Source organism: Lissotriton helveticus, chromosome 9 (genome assembly GCF_964261635.1).
Source record: "Lissotriton helveticus chromosome 9, aLisHel1.1, whole genome shotgun sequence".
NCBI classification, from domain to species: Eukaryota; Metazoa; Chordata; class Amphibia; order Caudata; family Salamandridae; genus Lissotriton; species Lissotriton helveticus.
The window spans coordinates 179,273,636-179,298,177 of record NC_136070.1 but is presented as its reverse complement, the minus strand read 5'-3'; positions in this window follow the sequence as shown (position 1 = coordinate 179,298,177).

Sequence of the window (24,542 nt, the reverse complement as noted above, 5' to 3'; positions counted from 1 at the left end):
TTGCTCTATACGCCAAGCAGAGAATTTTAAAAGAAATTCTGTGCTGCACAGGAAGCCAGTGAAGGTCTTTCCTGGCCTTAGTGGCAGACGATGTCTTAGGCAAAGCCAAAACAAAACATGCGGAAGCATTCTGCACGATTTGCAGCCGATGGATGAGGCTCTTGTTAGACTCCATGTACAAAGAATTACAGTAGTCCAATCTGGAGCCAACAAGAGCAACTGCAACCTGTTTGCGCGCCTGGGGAGAGAGATAACCACGGATTCTATTAAGTATCCTAATCACACCCCAGCATGTGGCCACAGTCCTGTTGACTTGTAGGGACAAGGAGAGTGAAGTGTCGAGTATCACGCCAAGATTTCTGGCTGATTGGGAGGGAGTGGGGCAGATGCCAAGAGAAGAAGGCCACCACTCGCTCGACCAAACATCTTGGTCCTTCCCAAAAACTAGTACCTCTGTCTTTTCGCCATTAAGCTTAAGGGAATTGATAGTCATCCAGTCTGCCACATACTGCATGCAAACCCTGAAGCTGGAGGCGGATGTCATAACAGAGGAGTGAGCCAGAGACACCATGATCTGAGTGTCATCGGCGTAGGACACCACCTCCATCCCCTGCGATCTTACCAGTCTAGCAAGGGGGGCCACATAGATGTTAAACAGGGTCGGGCTCAATGCCGACCCCTGTGGCACCCCACATTGCAAAGACTTGGCAGGGGAGAGGTAGTTCCCAAGCATCACTCTCTGCTCCCTTTCAAGAAGAAAGGAATTCAAAAGACTCAGGGCCGGTCCAGTAACCCCAGCCTCCCTAAGCCGCGATGTTAAAATGGAGGGAGACAGGGTATCGAACGCGGCCGTGAGATCAAGCAGAACTAGGACTGTAGTAAGGCCAGAGTCCACTTTGCGCCGGATGTTATCGACCACAAGAGTAAGGGCGGACTCAGTGCTGTGGTGTTTTCGGAATCCGTGTTGAGTGTTATCTAAGTATTCTGACTCATCGAGGAAGGAGGACAGGTGGAGGTTAAGGTGGGCCTCTAATATTTTTGCTGGAGCAGGAAGAAGGGAGATAGGCCTAAAGTTTTTGAGAAGACCAGGATCAAGGGACGGTTTTTTGAGAAGAGGCTTCACAATAGCTTTCTTCCATATAGATGGAAAAGAGCCCTGAACAATGGCTTTGTTCATAGCCACGAGCATTAGAGGAAGAATGCTACTTCTACACTCTTTAAATTTTTTAAGAGGTAGAGGATCCATGGGGGAAGCGGATTTGATCCTGTCAAGTAAAATGTTAAGTCCCTCCAGAGACAGGGGAGGAAACTCCATAAGTGTTTTAGGCGGATCTTTGCCTAGAGACTCGAAATTTGAAATGACAGGAGAGATGTTCTGATCCAAAGAGTGGCAGTGGGCTTCCAAAGAGACATGAATATCAAAGATTTTTTTATGAAAAAAGTCTGAGATGTCATTACAAAGTTCCTGCGAACTAACTACAGGATCCGGGAGTTGAAGGGAGCACAAAGAGTCAGCGATTTTAAACAGCTCCCAGGAAGATGTAAGAGAGCTGGTAAGATTGGAGAAGTACTCCTGCTTCTCCATTACCACTCTCTGTTTATACTCCCGCAGAGCAGACTTGTGAGCCTCTCGATCCTTAAGGTCCCAAGATTTTCTCCATCTTCTCTCACTGCTCCTGCATCCCTGCCTCAAAAGTCTCAGCTGGTCAGAGAACCAAGGTGCCGTAGGCTTACGCCGGGCTACATAGCGCAGTGATGCAGGTGCAAGCTTTTCCACTGCATTGGAAATGGAATCCATCAGAACTTGAGCTACCTCAGCAGCATCTCCCCGAGAGAGAGATTCAATAGAGGGGACCAGAGAGGCAAGGGCCTCATCTGTAATGCCCCTAAAATTTCTCCTAAGAGTGAGTGAAGAGGTAGCTTGAAGGCCGAAACAGGGGGCAGGAAGAGCAAATTCCAACGGTACTGCAAAGTGGTCTGTCCAGACCAGAGGCAGAGGGGGGCCAGTAGAAAGTCTCTGGTCATTAGAAAATACCCCATCAAGTATATGGCCAGCCTTATGAGTGGGACTGTTTACAAGTTGAAGAAAGTCACAGGCATGGTAGTGGTGACCGCTGTTCGAGGTCCGGGGGGCCTGTAGGTGAGGGTGCCATGTAGGGTGGATCTGGGGCTGGTCTGTATCTGGAAATGGAGGTGTTCGGTGGTGGGCGAAGAGTTGATCGTGCTGAAGGTGGTGAGTCAGAGGGAGTTCTTGTGTGCAATAGCGAGTGCTCCTCCTGGGTGGTTGGGGCGGTTTTTCCTCTGAATCTTGTATCCGTCAGGGATGGCGGTGGCGATGTCGGGCGGAGGTGGAGTTGATCCAGGTTTCCATGAAGAAGGCAACGTCAGGCGGGATGGTGTCGAGGAGGTCCCTGATCTTTATGGCGTGTCTGTGTAGGGATCGCACGTTGAGGAGGATGCACCTCAGGGCTATTGGGAGGTGTTGCCGTTCGGCGTGGGGGCGCAGAGGGTGGTGAAGGTTCGGCTGCAGTGTCGGCAGGAAAACTGTCTGTGGGTGGTGTTCGGTGTAGCTAGCTGGCAGATATTGATTTTTCCGGTGTTGAGTGCGAGGAGGGAAGCTGAGTCGGAGCGGTGTGTGGTCGGAGATCCAGGTTCCCTGTCGCTGGTCGCATTCGGGTCACGGATGGTCACAGAAGGGCTTGTCTTTGGCGCAGCAGACACCATTAAATAGGGGAGGGGGAGGGAAGTACAGTTGGGAGGTGGGAGCAGGGACTGACATAGGGGAGGGGCCACGGGGGCAGTGGGGAAAAGGACAGCGAAAACAGGCAGGAGGGCACAAAAATAAGGGCACAGTCAGAATTAGGGAGAAAACAGGAAGAAAAAAAAACAGAGGCACAAAAATATAAGAGACAGGCAATAGACTAAAAAACGGGCACAGAACAAGACAGGCAACAAGGGCACAGACACAAGACAGACAACTACCTTGGCAGGGCAGTGGCACTAACTGCTGAGCTGCAGAGGGAGAGAGCAGGTCTCTGACCAGGAGGTCAGAGGTCTTCATCGGACACCGTCGCATAGCCAACCATTAAATAGGGGAGGGGGAGGGAAGCACAGCTGGGAGGCGGGAGAGGGAACCAGCAGGGGGGAGTGGCCGTGGGGGCAGCAGCGGCAGGAAAAGGGTGGTGAAAACAGGTAGGAGGGCACAAAAATAAGGGCACAGTCAGAATTAGGGAGAAAACAGGAAAAAACAAACAGAGGCACAAAAATATAAGAGACAGGCAATAGACTGAAAAACTGGCACAAAACAAGACAGGCAACACGGGAACAGACACAAGACAGACAACTAGTTTGGCAGGGCAGCGGCACTAACTGCGGAGCTGCAGAGGGAGAGAGCAGGTCTCTGACCAGGAGGTCAGAGGTTTTCATCGGACACCCTCGCAGCGCCAACCATTAAATAGGGGAGGGGGAGGAAAGCACAGCTGGGAGGCGGGAGCGGTAACCAGCAGGGGGGAGTGGCCGTGGGGGCAACAGCGGCGGGAAAAGGGTGGTGAAAACAGGTAGGAGGGCACAAAACCAAGGGCACAGGCAGAATTAGGGAGAAAACAGGAAAAAACAAACAGAGGCAAAAAAATATAAGAGACAAGCAATAGACTGAAAAAATGGCACAAAACAAGACAGGCAACACGGGCACAGACACAGAGTTGCGGGGGAGAGAGCAGGTCTCTGATCAATACAAATATATCTCATTCATACGCACACATGTTCATACTTCTCTAAAGACCACTCTTTCACTGACACACATGGCAGCCCTGTCAGAATGCCCCTAGTCAAAGTATTTTGCTCAAACCATAGTATCTGGCTCTAAGGACATGAGGCTTTAAAGCCAATTAATCTGTACATTGGCAACAATGTGTGAGTCATTTAGCCTTTAGTAGCCTTAGATTTTCACTGATCAGAAGTAGCTCTCATTACAGAAAAGGTTGGAGACCTGAGACATTAAATGCGCTCTGCAAATCTAAATTCAGGGAACTAAGGGCTTCAGACAGTCAAATCCCTTTTGGTTCTCATGGAGTAGTTAACAACGGAAATAATGTCTACACCCACACTGAATATATGGGTTAAGCAAGTGATAGCCCAAGCATACTTACAGGCAGTGGCAGAACTGCCACAGACAAGCCAGGGGAGATCAACAATAGCAGTTGCTACTTTATAGGCAGAACTAGCTGGGATTTTGCACTGGGAGATATGCAGATGCGATAACACCTTTGTATCATATTTTCATCTGGATTTGGGGAGGGATGATTCTGTTAATTTGACTCCAGCAATTCTTAAAGCTGCAACTGTAAGCATTCTATAACAAAATATAATACATTCATAGCATAAATGAATATTGTGGTGCCGATTTGGGCTTTTTTATATCCTCAATAATTATTAAACTAGGATGAGGAGCACTTACAATGGCAAATACATTTATTACTTACCAATACACTTCATTACCCCACATTCAGGCTGTTCATCCCAGCCTGACCCTCCCTCACTCCCGATTGATATGGCACATACAATACAAAGCGCTTGAAATAGGCAGGACGGCAAGAGGAAGGAGGGGTCATTTATAGGTTACAGAATATGGTTAAGGAACTATATAAATATGCCTTAGCTAACGGTCTGTGTATGAACTAAGTATTTACTGGGATGAGGAGCACCAAACTCACGGAAATGAAGTTTACCGGTAATTAATGAAATCATGAACACATTTTATGTACACCATCCAAATGGGTTTGAGGAAAAGCCAACATGTGCGACACTCATGGAGAACCCAGGCACATGCACTGATGACTACGCATTTAACAATCAAATTGGGCACAGAACACCACCCTCTTCCTTTATATGAGAGGTGGTACAGCCTGAAGGAAAGCAATCAGATCCCATCTCTCAGTAGTGTAAACAAAAAAAAAAGTTCTCTAGCAACATATGTTTACCATAGAAAGAAACTATTTAGATACATGAATTGTGCAGACTTTGACTCCCTTTTTTATCACTGGAAGGCTCACAGGGCAAATCTACCCCATTTCTCGGCAACCAGTCACCCATTGCCAAGCCACCACGAGTTGTTGAGGAGCTGAGGGGCAGTAATTACCCTATAAATCTAGGGAAAAGTGCATATGGCCCTTCAAATACGAGGAACAGTCTACTATTCCCTTTTTCCTAAAGCGATCTACAGGCTGGCACACTCCCCTCTCTTCCAAGCGAATGCTCGCACCCAGTAGAGGCTAGTGCACCTGTAAAATCCCAGTCAGACACACTGTGCTGTTCATTGTAGATTTAGTTGTCCCAGTGATCCCTTTTTGATTCATATTCTGCATCTACTTAGTCACTTGATTGTCTCTGTCTTGTTCCTGATTCTGAACAATTCTCTCAGCTCTGAGTAAGTCACAGACATTTTAAATCTTAGAATGTTCATTCCTTTCCTGTAAGGGCATCATTTGGATCCTGGCATCTACCATCCAATCATACCACTTCTTGTTGCTTCTAGGAGCCATGAAACCCATGCAGCCAAAGAGCTTTGTTTTTTCCTTAAATCTCAGGCCATTCCTGATGATGTACAGGAGGAGGGGTTCTGCCATGGCCATGATATAGATTTGCTTTGGTGGACCCCCCCAACCTCGTTGAGCTTCAAGTGACAGATGTTACAGTGATAGTGCCTTTTTCCTGTTAGATCTCACTGAAACATCTGACACTGTCAAACACAGGACACTCAATTGAAAGCTGGAAATGTCCTGTCACCGGCACTATAGTGGAGTGACTCCTCTCTTTCCTTCGCAGCCATTCCCAAAGAGTGATACTAGGCTCTTTTCTAGCTGAATCTGCCGTGTTAATTTGCTGAATCCCACAAAGGTCCACTCTGTCTTCCTATTTCTTTAATATCTATGTGCAACCTCTGTCTTCCCAAATTCAATACTGTGACTTTTTACTTTTTACTTACACACATGACACTCATTCTTGCTTTGAGTAATTACATATCTGAGGTAAATACTGGACGGTTATACATTGGTTAAAAACAAGGCCAAGTTCTTTTCCTGAGTGAAAGCATCTCTATCTGGAACTTTGGCCTGCAGAACTATGTCTGGGCCCCACGCCTGCTGCATATATAAAGAACTTCAAGTCAGTGTTGATGCCAGCCTGCAATTAACCAACACTTTTCCTTAGTTGTTTTGGAATTTGGACAAAATATCGAGTTTTAAATATTGGTTGCAGAAATATCAGGACAAAAATACTGTGCTACAAAAATATTGTGATGCAGAAATATTGTGAAAAATATAGATTTTTTTATGTGAGTACCTTGGATTTCAAGAATATTGTTGTTGGTGGGGGAGGAGCCAAGATGGCGACCGGAGCAGACGTGTGAGCTCCCGGCTCCGCCAGCCCTTGAGCCCTTTGTTCCTATCCTGCCTGTTATCCTGCTCACTTTACCGACTGCTGTAATGGGGAATGCGTGCTGATTTCACCCGTGTTCCTCCGACGCCTCGGCCCGGTCGGATTGGGGAGATAGAACGTTGCCCGGCCCTGCGCCATGACTCAGACGTGCATCGCCGCCGGATGCCGGACTTAGACGGAGAGGAGACGGCCGGCCTGCCTGCTGGACACCCGCAGCCCGTGCGGAGCTGCTTTCTCTATCGCGCCCTGCGTAATCCTGCCTGGTGGGAACTGCTGGACGCTGAGACTGCATTGGCTTGGAGGGCGGGCGAGACTGCACGACCGGCTCCTTTGTTGTGTACTAGGTGAGGGCTGCCTGGACTCCATTACGGGATGTCCCCTGATTCGATGGACCGCCCGTTTGCCCTGACTGCCTGTTCCGATCGGCGGGGGCCCGTTGCAGGCGACGCTGGGCTACCACTGGTTACACCACTGTTCACAATGGGAGAGGGAACTCCGGCTGACTCCTGTCGCACCCCCCCACGTTTTGGCGATCGGCTTGGGGGAGCGTTGAACGTTCCTGTGGATCCACTAGCTGGAGAGGACTCCCCACCCTCGCCCTGTGCTTGCGGCACCGTGGCCGGGCCGGAGTCTGCATTGACTACACCCACATCTGTCCCAGCCGCAGACGGACCGCAGCCTGCCCTGTCCTACGGAGATCTCCTGTCTTCCCTTGGCGATCTGAGATCGGAGTTGCTTCACAACTCCCACAGGCTGAGCAAGAAATTTGACGGCGTAGCCTTGGATCTGGATCGGATGCGGAGAGACTGCTCCCAGCAACAGCTGCACTGTCCCCTTCTGGTGCCTAAGGCTGCTACTGTGTCGCCGAGTGATTTCAGCGGTGGAGAGACCCGTGATGCCTGGACTGGTGCCTGTGAAAGACCGCTTATGGACTCTGCCAATGCTACATTGTCGCCGCACTCCGGGACTGATTCATTGTATCCGCCCTCACCATTGCAGATGATGTTACCGGCCCGGCGGCTTCAGGCTCCCTTCGGGACTCTCCTGTGCAAGTATCCGTTTTTCCTCCCGGTGTCCTGGTGTTATTGTAGCACCTTGGAGATGCTTTTGACTGTGTTTGCTGCACTGTTGGGTATTTGGCACCGACCATCCTATATGTACGGATCATCTCTTCCTCCCTTGCGCCCATTTTGTTTCTCTACTGAGGGGAGAGGTTGCATTCATCGTGGGCTGGGATCGGGGGGGCTCCTGAGATCGGGACAGGGTTAGACGGGTTCCTGGTTGTATTACTTTCTTGCCAGGTGGGGATTGGGGTTGGAATGTTGTACGTACTGGCTGCATGGATCATATGTATGGTGTAGATTGTTTTCCCCCATCTGTCTCTATTATTGCTAGTGGTAGTTCTGCTTTACGATCATGGCGTCCTTCGGGATATTGTGACCTTTGTCAATGGCACAGTCGGCACCATATACTGGCTACCCTGATAAATTGCGGGCTATCGGCTCCGCCACGTTCTCTTTGGTTCCTGTCTGCTGGTTATGGAAGTTTATTGTGACAGGGGGGCTATTTGTTTAGGGTAGCGTCCATCTTGCTCTCCTTTGTCTGCGTTCTCATTAAGGCGGCCATCTTGTCCCTTTGTTCCGACTGGGGCGGGCTTCTGCTGGGCGTCATGGTGTAGTGGTCGCTTGCGACCTGATTAGCGCTGGAGATCTCCGGGGGTTCACTTTTGTTAGACTAGCCGGTACGATTTCGAACTGTGCTGCCTCTCTGGCGTATGTAATGGTTGTAGCTCCCCACATTTGTTCTGCTACTGATGTCTATCCTGGTACTTTTGCACATGGGGTGGGACTGTGCGTATCCTGCTATTGCCCTTATGGACGGGGTGATCATTCCAGTACTGGCTCGGGGACCCGGATGTATCTGATTCAATTCTCCTTTTGGTAGTTTACTTCTCGATATTATGGTTTCATTCGGTAAAGGGGGCTATACATGGCTGGGGGACCGGGAGTCTTGTTAGTGTTAGGGCTCCTCCCCCGTTTCCTTTCTCTTTTGGGAGTGGTAGAATAGCTAGTTCTTTTCTTCATCCCGATACTTCAAGTGTGAACATCTTTATTTTCTTATCTTTTCTTCTTTCTCTCTCTTCTTATTCTATATTTCGGGTTCTTTACTGGGCGACAGGCACTTTGCCGGGGGGGGGGTAGGCCGTAGCCTCCGGATTGTTGTAGGGTGGGGGGGTAGATTTAGTTTTCCTCTTTTTAGTTTCTATGGGCCTTATTTCTCTAATTTCTGCGCTTTCTTGTTCTGGTTTCTGTTCTGGGTCTGCAATAGGGATTAGTAGGGAGTGGGTGGCGCTGAGGGTGGTGCGTAAATGTGGACTACAGCTACTGTTGTTTTGTATGGTACTGCCATATTGACGGGGTGTTCTTCCTAATGTTGTTCTTATTGATGCCGCCTGCTCATGTTATGAAGCTAATGTCCGGACTCAGTTCTCCTTGACTCTATTCTTTACTGATTTATATTTCAATCGAAACTTTAGAAATTTAACCTTCAATGCTCCTTCTCCTTGGCGGCATGACTCCATTCAGTGTAACTGTTACAAATTGCTGCTATCTTGCCTGATGCCGCTGTGGAACCGTATTGCTCGCACCTGTGCTTACAAGTCCCGTGGCCGGCCTGATGGTTGTAGGCCCGTATTTGTTCTCTTTTCGTGCACAATAAAGGTTTTCAAAAAAAAAAAAAAAGAATATTGTTGTTATAAATATAGCTTACAATAATATAGTTGTAATAAATATTGTTTTTAACCATCGTTTTGTATGTTAGTTTACATATTAATTTTATGGGTTAATATTGTTTGTATAGTTGATAACACTTTTAAATATAGTTTGTAATGTTAACTGATTTATTATTTTTAATTTAATTATAATCGTAATTTATATTGTCATAGTGGGTTGCTAAGTTTGTAGGGGTGTAGAGTGGGACGTTAATTAAGAATAATTAATACATAGTTAACTTATCATAAATTATGTAATTGATTTATAATTATTTTAAATGTGTCAATATTTTTAACTTATATATTATGTGCAGGCTGCTAGGTTTGTAGGGGTATAGGGTGGGAAGTTAATTAAGTAATAATTCATTAACAATTAGTTACTTCAGAAAATAATTATTTCATTGATTATAAATTATGTAAATTGTGTAATAATTATATTTTTAAGTTGTTGTTAGGTGCGGGTTCCTGGGTTTGTAGAGGTGTAGGGTGAGAAGTGAATTATTGTTCACTTATTTATTTCAGTTATATTTTAAGTGTAGGACAGGTTTGTGGGAGTATTGTGTGGTACGCTAAGTACTAAATAGAACACACAAGTAATAATAAATTAATAATTGTAATAATTAACTACTCACCTAGCCCCGCAATCTCAACCCCTAGTCGGTCCAGCAGGTCCTACTCTTGGTCCAGGATGTCGTACCAGCTGATGATAGGTGCGCCGGACCTCAGAGCAGTGTTACACTGCCGGTGCACCCTCGCCCAGCGCTGCCAGCGCTCCCACATCCCGTTCTCGGACCCAGGCCTGTCGCCTGCTGCCAGGGTGGAGGGGAGGTGGTGCTGGATATTAAAAAAATGCCACTCCACGCCACTCTAACCTATGACACAGTACACTACTCTACGCCACCCCACTCCACTCTATGGCACTCTACTCTACGCCACTCTGCTCTACGTGATTCCAATCTCAGCTCCTCTAGTATATGCCACTCTGCTCTATGCCACTCCACTCTGCCCCACTCCACTCTATACCACTCCACTCTATGCCACTCTATTTCACTCTACACCCCTCTACGCCACCTTATGCCACTTCACTCTACTCCACACTACTCCACTCTATGGCACTCCACTGTATGCTAGTCTACTCTATGTCACTCCATTCCACACAATGCCACTCTATGCCACTCTATTCTAGCCTAACTATTCTATGTCACTCTACTATAGACCACTCCACCTCACTGCACACCACTCTACTCTACACCACTCCATTCTAAAGCATTCCACTCTACACCACTTCTCTCTTTGCCACCCCACTCTATGCCACTCTACTCTGTGCCACACCACTCTGTCACTCCAAACGATACCACTACACTCTACGCCACTTTACTCCACTCTATTCCCACTCCACTTACATCACTCTACTTCACTCTACTCTACACCACTTTATGACACTCTACTTTATGCCACCCCACTCTACGCCACTCTCTACCACTCCATTGCACACAACTCTATGCCACACTGATTTACGCCACCTACTCTATGCTACTCCATGCCACTCTATTCTACACCACTGCACTCTACTCAACTCTATGCCACTCCACTCTACTCCACACCACTCTACACCACTCCACCACAGTCCAAGCCATTGTATGCCACCCCACTCTACTGTACTCTACACCACCCCATTCTACACTACTCCACTCTAATCCACTCCTCTCTATGCCACTCCACACCACACTATTCTCTGCCACTCTATGCCACTCCAATGTATATCAATCCAGTCTATGCCACTCCATCCTATGCAACCCTACTCCACTCTATTTAACTCCACACCACTATATTCTACTCTACTACATGCTACTTTACCCCACTCCACTCTACTCTGTCACTGCATTCCAAACAAAGTCACTCCACTCTATGCCACTCTACTCCACTCTACACCACTCTACACAACTTTATGTGACTTCACTCTACTCCACGCTACTCCACTCTCTGCCACTCCACTCTACGCTAGTCTACTCTATGTCACTCCATTCTTCACAATTGTAATCCACTCTATGCCACTCTAGTCTATACCACTCTTCTGCACACCACTCCATTCCACACAATTCCACTCCACACCACTCTACTCTACAACATTCCACTGCACACCACTTCTCTCTATGCCACTTCACTCTATGCCACTCTACTCTGTGCCACTCCATGTCACTCCACTGTAACCCCTCCACTCAATGCCACTTAACTCTACTCTATTCCACTCCACTCTACTTCACTCTACTTCAGTCTACTCTACACCACCTTATGCCACTCTATACCACTTCACTGCACACAATGCCACTTCACTCTATGCCACACTACTTTATGCCATCTACTATATGCCAATCTATGCCAGTCTATTCTAAACCACTCCACTCTACACCACTCCACTGTACACTACACCACTCTACTCCACGCCACTCCAAGTCACTGTACGCCACTCCACTCCACTCTACACCACCCCATTCTACACCACTCCACTGTAATTCACTCCTCTCTATGCCACTCCACCCTGTGCTACTCCACGCCACAATATTCTATTCCACTCTACTCGAGGACACTTTATGACACTCCATTTTATGTCAATCCAATCTATGCCACTCCACTCTATGCAACTGTACTTCACTCTTATCAACTCCACACCACTATACTTTACTCTACTACATGCCACTTTACCCCAATCCACTCTACTCCATGCCATTCCACTCTGCACCACTCCACTCTGTGCCACTCTACTCTGTCACTCCATTCCACACAATGTCACTCCACTTTATGCCACTCTACTCTTTGCTATCTACTCTATGCCACTCTACCCCACTTCGCTCCAGCCCACTCTACTGTACACCACTCAACTCCAGGAGTGGCCTGTGCAGGTAGGAGCAGTAGGGCGTGGATAGCCGGGTGGCCAGGTGAGGGGTATTTCGACACATGACCACGAGGGAAAATGTATTATTTATTTAATTTTCCCTTATGGTCATCTGTCGAAACCCCCACCCCCCAAACCGGCCCCATCGCCCCACTGATCGTACCTGCACGGGCCACTCCTGCTCCACTCTACAACACTCCACTCTATGCCACCCAACTCTACACCACTCCACTCTACACCACTCCTCTCTATGCCACTACACTACTCAATGCCATTGTACTCTATGCCACTCTATGCCACTCCACTCTACTCCACTCCACCATATTTCATGCCACTCCACTCCACACAAATTCACTCCACTCTGCGCCACTCTACTCTATGCTATTCCACACCACTCTACTCTACGTGACTCCACTTTTCTCTACGGCACTCTGTTCTATGCTACTCTGCTCCAGTCACACCACTCTACTCCACACCACTGTACTCCACGCTATGTCAATCTACTCTACGCCACTCCGCTCTACACCACTCTACTCTGCGTCACTACACTCCACTCTCCTCTACTCTCCTCTATGTCACTATGGTCTATACCTCTCTCATCTATGCCACACCACTAACTTTTAGCCATGCTGAACAGCAGCCTCAATGCTGTCTTTAGCTTGGCTAAAAGACATTGGCAAAGCCGATAGCTCTCACATAGGCAATACCTATTGGTTTTCACAATGCTTGTTGGAATTCCAGTCACTGCTAACCAGCTCATGAACCCTGTTCAAATCTACTCGAGGCACAGAGACTACCACGGTTGATATCAGACAGGGTCTCCACAAAGAATTAGATATAGGATGTGGCGATGCATGACTTTCCAAGCCTAAAATACAGTTGATCATGCAGTCCTCTGAAACAGGTTGAAATCCCGGATGAGAATAATAATCCATATCCTCAGTTGACTGTTGAAGCAAAATATCATGGCTCTTCCTTGATTTGCTGTTTTCACATCTGCATAACATCTGGCGAATTTGTTAATGCAATTCAAAAATGTGCTACCAGTTTATGGGTTGTACTGTAATCAACCCAAAAAACTCAGACATTTGTGAAAAGTGCAAAATTTCACAAAGCAGAATAGTTTCCTGAAACACAACACTTCTGTTAAGCACTCAAAATTTCTCTGTGGGTGGAATTTGCATGTTTAGGATTTTGTCAGAAGGCTTCCAGCAATAAAATGGCTGATTTAGCGAGGGAAGCTACATCCAAAATGACCTGATGAAATGTTGAAAGCAGTGCGGGGAGTGATTGGCATACATTTTTGAAAGAAAGAGTGTGGTTCGATAAAGTTGCCATTTACTGAAAAAAAGCATCCTACGCCAATTTGTACCTCTCAGCGTGCTAAAATTAAGATTATTAATAGTTGACCACAAGTTGGTAGAAATTTCAAGGTCTTCACAATCCATCCATTTTTTGATAGCCTTCTGCCCAAGATCTAGGGCCCTAACTGAGGCTAAGCGCTTTTTCCAAGCCCCAGGTTATCTGCCAGATGCATCTTCTAAAAGTTCATTGGATAGCTGATGTTGTTCGCTAATTTGAGAAACATCTAGGTCAGCCAGGAATTTATGGAAGATGTTAAATGACCCCAGAAGAATAAACATTAACAATTAAATAAGACGTTTCGGTCACAGTCAACCATCTTCCATTCCTCAGAAAATCTGAAGGTGAGTTCTGAGGATTGTGTAATCCCTGTTACAGGAATGGAGTATCTTTTATAAAGCGCCTGTCGTTTTTTAAAAAGCCAGTGAAGACACAGACCCCCTTTCTTCTTGATAATAACCTTGTGGATATTACATGTTGCATATTATGCTTCTGAATATATTACTAATGTATTACTTGTAGGATGAATATTCATCTCAAATGAATAAAATTGAAGTTTGTTAGTTAATTTGAAGTGGCTTGTAATTCATGTTTTGAATGATTTCTTTGTTTTCGTTAATAAATGTGCCTATAAGCTTCTATGAATTGCTTAAAGAAGTATACTCTATTACTAGTATAGAATTGAGTATAGCGAAGGAGTATCTAGGACCACTGTTTTCTATATTGATTAATTATTTAGGTTGCACGTTTATGCTACACTGCATTGCACTTTTTCTGAAGTAGAGTATCACTACATGCTGTTCAATGTGCCTTTTTATACACATTTAGTGGAAACTGCTTGCATGGTGGAGACAGTCACTGTAATAGTCTCTAAAAATAACGGGAAATCATGTTTCTTTAAAAAGCAGAACTATTTTTTTGTATTTATTTATTTTTACACACACTGCATGAAACTGTGGTTATTTTACAAATAAGGACTAAAGGGGTGAGTGTGTTGCGTATTTTGTCCCTGCAAAGGAGGATAAGTTAAGCTGCATTTTGTAGGGTGTCCTAAAATAACAGTATTTAAAATATAAGGCAGGCGCCAGATCTCTCTGTGTGATGAGTTGCATCAATTCATGAAGTTTGACCTAAATGCAAAGTTGTGTTTGTTTGGGCTTGTTAAGTAGTGCCTTAGAAATAATTGCATTTCTCATGCTCACTCTAGTCCCATATTATAAATTAGCCGAGCTCCTCAGTGTGGTTATCAGACTTCTGATGCTTCTGGTTTAAACTAAATGCTGAAGGCGTCTGCCCTTGCTGATTAAATGATCTCATGGTGCAAGCTGCTCGGCTGCTAGTACATGATGAAAGGAACTGCCCATAATGCAGCAAGTGCAGTGGCACCAGTCAATGAGTTTGAGAAGTCAACCGCAACAAAAACAAAATTTAGTTTCTAGCTCAAATGGTTCAAAAGTTACTAGAAGTGTAGCAACACGTCCTTTAAAAATCTGGACTGGTCAACTTTCTATTGCTTATTGCTGTATTTGGGAGCTAAACTGGTACTAATGGTGTGCAACGAATGCCCAAACAGTGCTACCAAGTTTAAAAATGTCAAAATAATGGAGTAATACCGTTACAAATTATGCCGCACTAAGCCGCATAGTTTGACTTTCCATGCCATATAATTTACTCAACACTCCCGCATAATTTGGCCTTAACCTGCCGCATAATTCCAGTGTCCCAGGCTATTTTCTTGTTCAACATACAATCAGTACTCAGAGGTGTATCCTGTGTTTCTCAAGAATGGCTTTTTGTTCACATCTGCAAATATTTAGTGCACAGTAGATTATCTGCAAACTTTTCTGGCACTACAATTAAGGAGTGTGCCAGCTTCAGTTGAGAAGATGTTAGCTTTCAACTCTTTCTCTTGATGTTAAACCTGGGATCCATAGGTTGCTTCTCCTTAGGTATTTATGTATAAAGTTTTATATAGCGCAAACTTGATCCCGAAGGATGATCCATGTTGTGTTGCACTTGAGTTAAGACCTGTCTTTCAACTGGGTGAACATCTTTGGTGATCTAATGTTGACAGTGCTCTTGAATATATGAACTCCATCACAGAATAGTCCTCGAGTGCTTCCTTTTCACTTGGAGTGGCTTTACACGTTGAGCTCTTTCCTTCTACAGGATTATTATGAATAGTTGCTCAGACTTTTGTAGCTTACATCACAGTGAGTTTGTGTACCTATTCATAATCAATGAAGTGGACTTAGTATAGTCAATACGGATGATGTCCAGGCTGGCCACCACTTGTTACACCTGCCTTTGAGAGACGTTGGCCTTGTTCATAAATAGAAATCTCTTTATTTTCTTTGGAGAATTGTCGGAGTTATAAGGATACACCAAAGACGTCAGAGCGCTTTAAAATAGCACTGTAACATTAAAGAAGCATTTCCAGTGCAATAGGTCTTTCATTACGGAAAGTTTGAGCTATTAGCGTTGCATTATTATTTGCAACGCAAATAGCCCAAACTTTCAGGAATCTAGAGCGATCTACTACATTGAAAAGGCTTGTTTACATTTGGCGTTCACTTACAAGATGCAGCGCAGTAAAACATAAAACAGGGTAAATTATCAATACCTCCTACGTGTCAGTCTGTTTTTTCGTTATCTTTATAATAGTGGGGGACCACCTTATTTTTAGCTTCTAATTCAAGAATTTACCTTGGTCTCAAATAATAAAACAACTACAGTAAGATAACAACTCTGAATTGACCTCTGATTCTACTTATTTGATAGAGGAATCACATGCCTCTTCTATGTAATAAATTGAATACTTAGTACGTCTTACGTTCCCTTGTTATAATTATAGGAAAACTGTTGTTTAGTTAGTTCTATTTTTAGATATTATTTATCAGGTGTAGTATGTAAATATTATATGAACTTGAGCATACCTCTGTAGGTAGACTTTTATCCAGAGTACTATTCCCCTTGTGGGTGCAACACCCTTCGCCTTCTTTACCATGGTAAATCAAGCAATATAAAATAAAAAAAATAGGTGACTGAAGATTTTTTTAGTTTTTTTTGTTTTTTACAATATTTCAATTATGCGGTGCATTCCTGTACTTTCTCCCAGCACTGGTGCCATTTTGGCAGCCTAGCGCCAACGTAGGCACCCTTGCACGATGGTGCAAGGGTGCCTCCGTTGCATGCAGGATTGTTTTTGTGCGGGAAGGGGCACCTTCCTTCACAGAAACAATCCTAAGAGGCGTTTTCCTCTTTCTATGTGTGCTGCAGAATGCAGCATACATTGAAAGAGAAAAAAAAGGAGAAATAAAGATATTTCTTCTTGTTACGCCTCACCTCAGGAGGCTTAAGGATTTGAAGCTTCCCCAGGTGTACATGTTTTAGCAAATCTGGGGCAGCGTCAAAATCCATGGGTGTTACATGGAACCACCCACCGCAACGCCCATGGAACGCCTTTTGAGCGCACAGTAACACGGCGCAGCGATTTGCTCTGCGTCGCCTTACTCATTGTCTATGATGCAACTCAAAGCCATGAAGGGTGGCTTTGCGTGGCTTCATAAATCTGCTTCAGAGCACTTCGTCACGCATGCACCACTTTACGTGGGGCAAAAGTGATGCAGGCTTTCGTAAATATGCCCCTCAATGTTACATTTTTATTAGTTGGAATACTTTTCAGCCCTCAGATACTCACTGCTGAATTATGAAGATATGTTCCCAAAACTCCAGGTTCAGGGGCGTAGGTACCAGTGGTGCAGCAGGTGCAGTTGTGCCAGGGCCAGGAGCCCAGAAGAACCCATTGGACCCTGGAAATTACTGTATTTTCCCACCCTGAAGGCAGTAAAAGAGGGCATTCTTCTTGCATGTACCATGCCTCATAGCATCCTTGCTAGGCTAGTGTTTAATTGTACTTCATTGCAGTTGACATATTCCTTGTGTCTGACGTTACTGACGCGTCTGTTACAGCGGTCATAGACGCATTTGTCTGCTGCAAGTTTCTGCTTCATGAAATTACGTTGTGCTTTTAAAAAAGGAAAACTTTTAATGTTTAATTTTATTTTGTCCTCTGCTCGTTTACCTTAAGCTGCTCTTCCGATAGCCTCTTTTTCCAGCGCCCCGTTCCACCACGGCACAGATTTCAGGTCATTTCTTGATTGGGGGCGAAGGTCACGAGTCGGGTCAGCGTTTCAGCGCTTTCCCTATTTAACGCACATGACATGCTCCGCAAGCCAATGGCAAGCCCTTCTGCGCCCGTCCGCGCCGCGATCGCGCCAGGGGCCAGGGAGACTGCCTTATCGGTCGCTTGCACCCAAGTAAGTATTTGTTATGCTAGATAGCTTTTGTTAGAACTTAGGCCCACAACTAAGTCTTGGCACCATACTTATGACCCTGAGGATCTTTTGGATGGAATGTTTGGTGGGTGCCAAAGCTGTGATTTTAAAAAGGGACCTGCAATGAAGTCCTTGACTGATCCTATTGTGTCTAAGCCTGCCTCTGGCCTGATCATTGAAAAAGGTTTCTTATTAATGCCAGATCGCTAGTAAAAAATAATATTGCTTTTAGAGACTTTATCTCAGCTAGGAATCCGACTTAGGTGTTTATTACAGAAACCTGGGCTACGGACGCCTCGGGTCACGACCTGGTTGATGCTATTCCTACCGGCTACGCGCTGTCCAGGATGGAAAGAATAGGTCACCGAGGAGGAGGACTGGGAATCCTGTACAAGGACTCTCTCATCTGCCGTACCCAGTCCCTCTCTACCCCCTCTGATCCTTTCCAGGCCTTCTATTTCTCTATTAATTCTCGCCCTTCTGACTCATTTTCTGGCCTCTAGTTTTATAGGCAACCTGGGCCCAGATCTTCTTTTAGTCAGGACATTATTAAACTGATAGAGCCATTTATTGAGAGCCCTAATATCACTCTCCTTGGTGATTTTAACTTCCATTTGGAAAATGCGGGAGGTAGAGATACTCAAGTTCTCCTGGAAACCCTGTACTGCTGTGGTATGGCCCAGTTGGTGGAAGGCCCTACCCATCTGGCAGGACACACCCTCAATGGTTTTTTTTCTAATGACCCTAGGTTGAGGGTGGGACCGCCGGTCCCATTAGCATGGTCTGACCACTTTGCTGTACCGCTGGACCTGCTTTCTCAGGAAGCAGTATTCCCCTCGTCGGGCTCTAGGACGCAGGAACTGAGAAGGAATTTTAAATCTGTCAATAATGAAGTACTCTCCCCCTTCCTGAATAAGCTGGAGTTTACTGATACGCTGGATGTTAATCCAACTGTTCAGGAATTCTCGCGTACTCTTTCAGGAGCAATGGATATCCTGTCCCCTTTTAAAAAGCATTATTCAGCGAGGAAGAGTCCTTCGGCCCCTTGGTTTTCAGATAGACTCAGACAGCTGAGACAAGGCTGTCGAAAACAGGAGAGGCTATGGCGGGCTCATCTTGACCCCTCGGAGAAAGAACGACGTAAACTATTCCTAAAGGAATATAAATTAGTTATTGTGTAGGAAAAAAGAGCCTATTTCTCTAAAGTCACCGCCTCCCTTAATTCTCCTAAAGATCTTTTTAAGGTCATAGATTCCTTAACTTCTCCTCAGGTAGTAGATTCAATAGTGGAATCTCAGGATTTGTGCGACAAAATATCTGCCTTTTTTCATACAAAGATCCTGGATATCCATGTTACGCGTGAATCTTTAAATTCCTGCACTGGACCATCTAACCTTTCTGCCTCTTCTGGGGTCGGGAGTTTGCCTGGTGAGCAGTTTCCGAGGCTTTTGTCTTTCCCCCTTCTGTCACGTGAGATCATGGATCAGCTTCTAGATAATACTAAGTCGGGCTCTCCATTAGACTCTTGCCCACTTAAAGTATTGAACGCCTGCCGGGAAGTGGCTATTCCACCTCTCATGAAGGTTATGAACCGTGCCATCTTGGAGGGAGTCTTTCCCTCCCTATGGAAGATGGTGGTTGTAAAACCGCTCCTGAAGAAACCTGCCCTGGACCCAGGCGTCTTGAAAAATGTTCACCCCATCTTCCTGCTTCCTGCTCCCGCAAAGATGTTGGAGTCCCATCTTAATCTCCACCTTAGTAACTTTCTTAGGGACTTTGCCCTCTTGGATAGCTCTCAACATGGTTTCAGGAGACACCATAGCACGGAAAATGCTCTCACTGCAGTCGTTAACAATATCCGTTCTCAGGTCGACAAGTGCCATACCACTCTCCTGGTCCTGTTGGATCTTACAGCGGCCTTCGATACCCTGTCTCCTTCTATATTGGTGTCACGTCTTAGGGAGATAGGTGTCGGGGCCCTGCCCTGAGTCTTCTTGCCTCCTTCCTCAACGAAAGGGAACAGAGAGTGAAACTGGGTCAGTTTCTTTCTGCCCCTAAACCCTTGCACTGTGGGGTCCCTCAGGGCTCTTCATTGAGCCCTACAATATTTAACATCTATGTGGCCCCCCTTGCAAGGGTAGTGAGATCATTGGGGTTGGAGGTGCTGTCCTACCCAGATGATACCCAAATAATGGTCTCTCTTACTCACTCAGTGAAGGACTCCGCCCAGAATTTCAGTAGTTGCATGGAGGCTGTTTCTCAGTGGATGGTTCAGAACTCGTCCTGCCTCCATCTGCAGCGGTCGCTCCCCGATGCTCCATCGCTTTCTCACAAGGCTTCCTGTGGTATCGTAGCTTGTGCCTGCGCTTGACTTGTGCTTTAAATCTAGCCAAACCTTAGCGTTACGCTATTTGATTGTGCCTGCGCTTGAATTGTAAAATCGATTTATTTTGATTTTAATTTAGCCAAACCTTAGCGTTACGCTAGTTGCATAAATTGCTGGTGGTTTTTAATGTATTTGCTCATATCTGCCTGACTGTGCCGGCGCCTCTGCCCACCCCAACCTCGTTCTCTTAGGTTTCGCTTTTGCGACCATCTTGTTGTTGTTGTGCCGTCCCAGCCTGCAGCTCCACCCCGCTCCCGCCTCCCAGCTGACCCTCCCTCCCACGATAGAGTACAGGATCGCATCTCCCAAGTAAGCGCTGTGACCGTCCTGCCTCCATCTGCAGCGGTCGCTCCCCCACGCTCCATCGCTTTCTCACAAGGCTTCCTGTGGTATCGTAGCTTGTGCCTGCGCTTGACTTGTGCTTTAAATCTAGCCAAACCTTAGCGTTACGCTATTTGATTGTGCCTGCGCTTGAATTGTAAAATCAATTTATTTTGATTTTAATTTAGCCAAACCTTAGCGTTACGCTAGTTGCATAAATTGCTGGTGGTTTTTAATGTATTTGCTCATATCTGCCTGACTGTGCCGGCGCCTCTGCCCACCCCAACCTCGTTCTCTTAGGTTTCGCTTTTGCGACCATCTTGTTGTTGTTGTGCCGTCCCAGCCAACAGCTCCACTCCGCTCCCGCCTCCCAGCTGACCCTCCCTCGCCCCGCCCCTCCACTATCTACTTACGGCAGAGCAATTGACGCGCAGAAGCGCTCCATGCGCGCTGAAGGTGCGCCAAAGGTAAGCCCGTCTACGCCTGTCCGCGCCCGGACCGCGCCCAGCGCCAGTCCCCCTGGTCCCCGCCACACCCAACCCACTAGATTCACATATGATGCCGCAACTCTCCTCGCCCTCAACCCCGGACGCACACCACAATGCTGCGAAGCCACCCCAGGACGTACCCACGGCCCATTCGCCTGCCTCTCCTGCAAGTTCAACTGCTTCAGGACCCTCACCAAATCCATTTCCTCCATACACAGCTCCGACTCTAACCACCTGAAGTGCATCCTGCTTAACATCCGCTCGGTCCACAGACACGCTACTGAACTCTGGGACCTACTCGACACTGTGTCACCGGACATCGCCTTCCTTACAGAAACATGGATGAACACATCATCAGCACCCGACATCGCCATAGCCATACCGGACGACTACAAGATTATCCGTAAAGACCGCACCAATCAAACAGGAGGAGGCATCGCCATCATCCATAGGAACACCATCAAAATCACGACCAGCTCCGACGATAATCTTGCAACCGCCGAACATCTCCACTTTCAGATCCACACCGACCCTAGGACCACACTTAGAGGCACCCTCATCTACAGGCCTCCAGGAACCCGCACTCAATTCAGCGATGACATCACCGACTTCGTCAGCCCACATGCCCTCGCCTCCGAGAACTACATTCTTTTAGGAGACCTCAACTACCACCTTGAAAACAAACACGACAGCAACACCTCCACCCTTCTGGATAACCTGGCCAATCTCGGACTCAAACAACTTGTTGACACCCCCACCCATGTAGCCGGACACACGCTCGACCCTATCTTCACCTCCAGCAAGCACATTTCCTTCGATCGCACCACAGCTCTCCATTGGACGGACCACAGCTGTGTTCACTTCAGCTACAAAACCACCCTGAACCACAACCGCCCACAAACTATTCCTCGGAGAAACTGGAACAAAATCACCTCCGACCAACTCCTCACATCACTCAACCAAAATCCTCCCACCCTCTCATTGGACCCAAACCAAGCGGCCACCAATCTCAAGCAATGGATCACCCACAGTGCTGACGAATTAGCACCCCTGAAAAAGCACCAGATCAAATCAGCCATCAAAAAGGCTTCCTGGTTCAATGATGACCTTAAAAAATCCAAGAAGCTATGCCGCACCCTGGAGAAAACATGGAGAAAAAACCCAACCACCGACAACATGGCCACCCTCAAGGCAGCCACCCGCAAACACCACCAACTGATTCGATCCGCCAAGAAATCAGCATTCAAGGATCGTCTCGACAACAACACCCACAACAGCAAGGAACTTTCAACATCGTCAAAGAATTCACCAACCCCACCGCAGCATCTAACGACATCACCCCCTCCCAAGACCTCTGCGATGCGTTATCCTCCTTCTTCTACAACAAAATTGCCGACATCCACAACAGCTTCGAGAACACTCCCAGCGATCAACCCTCAGATCCCACTCCGCCAACTAACTACCTTAGCGCCTGGAACACAATCACCACTGAAGACACCATCCGCCTAATGAACTCAATCCACTCTGGCTCGCCAACCGACCCCTGCCCCCACCACATCTTCAACAAAGCTGACTCCATCATCGCACCCCATCTCCGTGATGTCATCAACTGCTCGTTCAACTCTGCCACCTTCCCAGAAAGCTGGAAACACGCCGAACTCAGCGCCCTCTTGAAGAAACCCACAGCAGACCCCTCTGAACTTAAAAACTACCGACCCATATCCCTCCTCCCTTTCCCCGCCAAAGTCATTGAGAAAGCCGTCAACAGCCAGCTCGCCGCCTTCCTTGAATCCAACAACTCCCTCGATCCATCTCAATCCGGATTTCGAGCCAAACACAGCACCGAAACCGCCCTCATTGCAGCGACAGACGACATCCGATCACTACTGGACAACGGAGAAACGGCGGCCCTCATTCTACTCGACCTCTCCGCCGCTTTCGACACAGTCTGCCACAGCACCCTTATACAACGCCTCAGCAACATCGGCATACAAGGAAAAGCCTTGGACTGGATCATCTCGTTTCTCGCCGGGAGAACTCAAAGAGTCCGACTTCCCCCATTCAACTCAGAGGCCACTGAAGTCATCTGTGGAGTACCACAAGGGTCATCACTCAGTCCCACCCTCTTCAACGTTTACATGAGCCCACTCGCATCCATCGCGCGCCAACACAACCTCAACATCATCTCTTACGCCGACGACACCCAATTAATCCTTCCCCTCACCAAAGACCCTAACACCGCCAAAACCAATCTTCACGAAGGCATGAAAGAAGTAGCCGAATGGATGAAACATAGCCGCCTAAAACTCAACTCAGACAAAACGGAGGTGCTCATCCTAGGATATTCCCCCTCTGCCTGGGACGACTCTTGGTGGCCTTCTGCTCTGGGCACAGCACCCACACCCACAGACCACGCACGTAACCTTGGCTTCATCCTAGACTCCGCTCTCTCGATGTCCAGACAAGTCAACGCAGTCTCATCCTCCTGCTTCAACGTACTTCGCATCCTCAAAAAGATCTTCTGCTGGATCCCCCTCGCAACAAGAAAGACTGTCACCCACGCACTGGTCACGAGTCGACTGGATTATGGTAACACACTATACGCCGGAATCACAGCCAAATTACATAAAAAACTCCACTGCATCCAAAACGCATCAGCGAGACTCATATTGGACATCCCTCGCCAAGATCACATCACCGGACACCTAAAAGACCTCCACTGGCTTCCCGTCAACAAAAGAATTACGTTCCGTCTTCTCACCCACGCACACAAGGCCCTCTACAACCTAGGACCCGAATGCCTCAACACTCGACTGTCCTTCTACAAACCCACCCGCCAACTAAGATCGTCCAATCAAGCCCTCGCCGCAGTCCCGCGCATCCGAAAATCCACCATGGGTGGCAGATCCTTCTCCTTCCTGGCTGCCAAGACCTGGAACTCACTCCCCTCTCACCTCCGCCTTACTCAAAACCACATCTCCTTCAGAAAAGAACTTAAAACCTGGCTATTCGACAAATAATGAACCCCCTCCCCAAGCGCCTTGAGACCCTCTGGGTGAGTAGTGCGCTATATAAATGCTCGAACTTGAACTTGAACTTGAACTTCCTGAAATTGAACGGGGAGAAAATGGAGGTATTAATCTTTGGGGGTAATCAGGAAATCTGGTCGAGGGATTGGTGGCCGCCCTCACTAGGGGAATGTCCCCGTCCAGGCCAGTTTGGTAAGAACTTAGGGGTGTCAATGGACACTGCCCTTTTCTTTGACCATCAGGTAAACAGGACCGTTTCCACCTGCTGTGGGATCATCAGGATCCTTAGAAAGATTTCCCATTATCTTTCCCCAGATGCTCGGAAACAGGCCACGCTAGAATTAGTCTCTTCCAGACTGGACTACTGTAATGCCCTTTACTTGGCCATTAATAAGAGTCTTATTCATCGTCTTCAAATGTTCCAGAATGCTGCGGCGAGGATGGTATTGAACCTCCCAAGACTTGCCTCAGCCTCGGTGGCACGTAAGAACCTACACTGGCTTCCGATGCACTGTAGGATC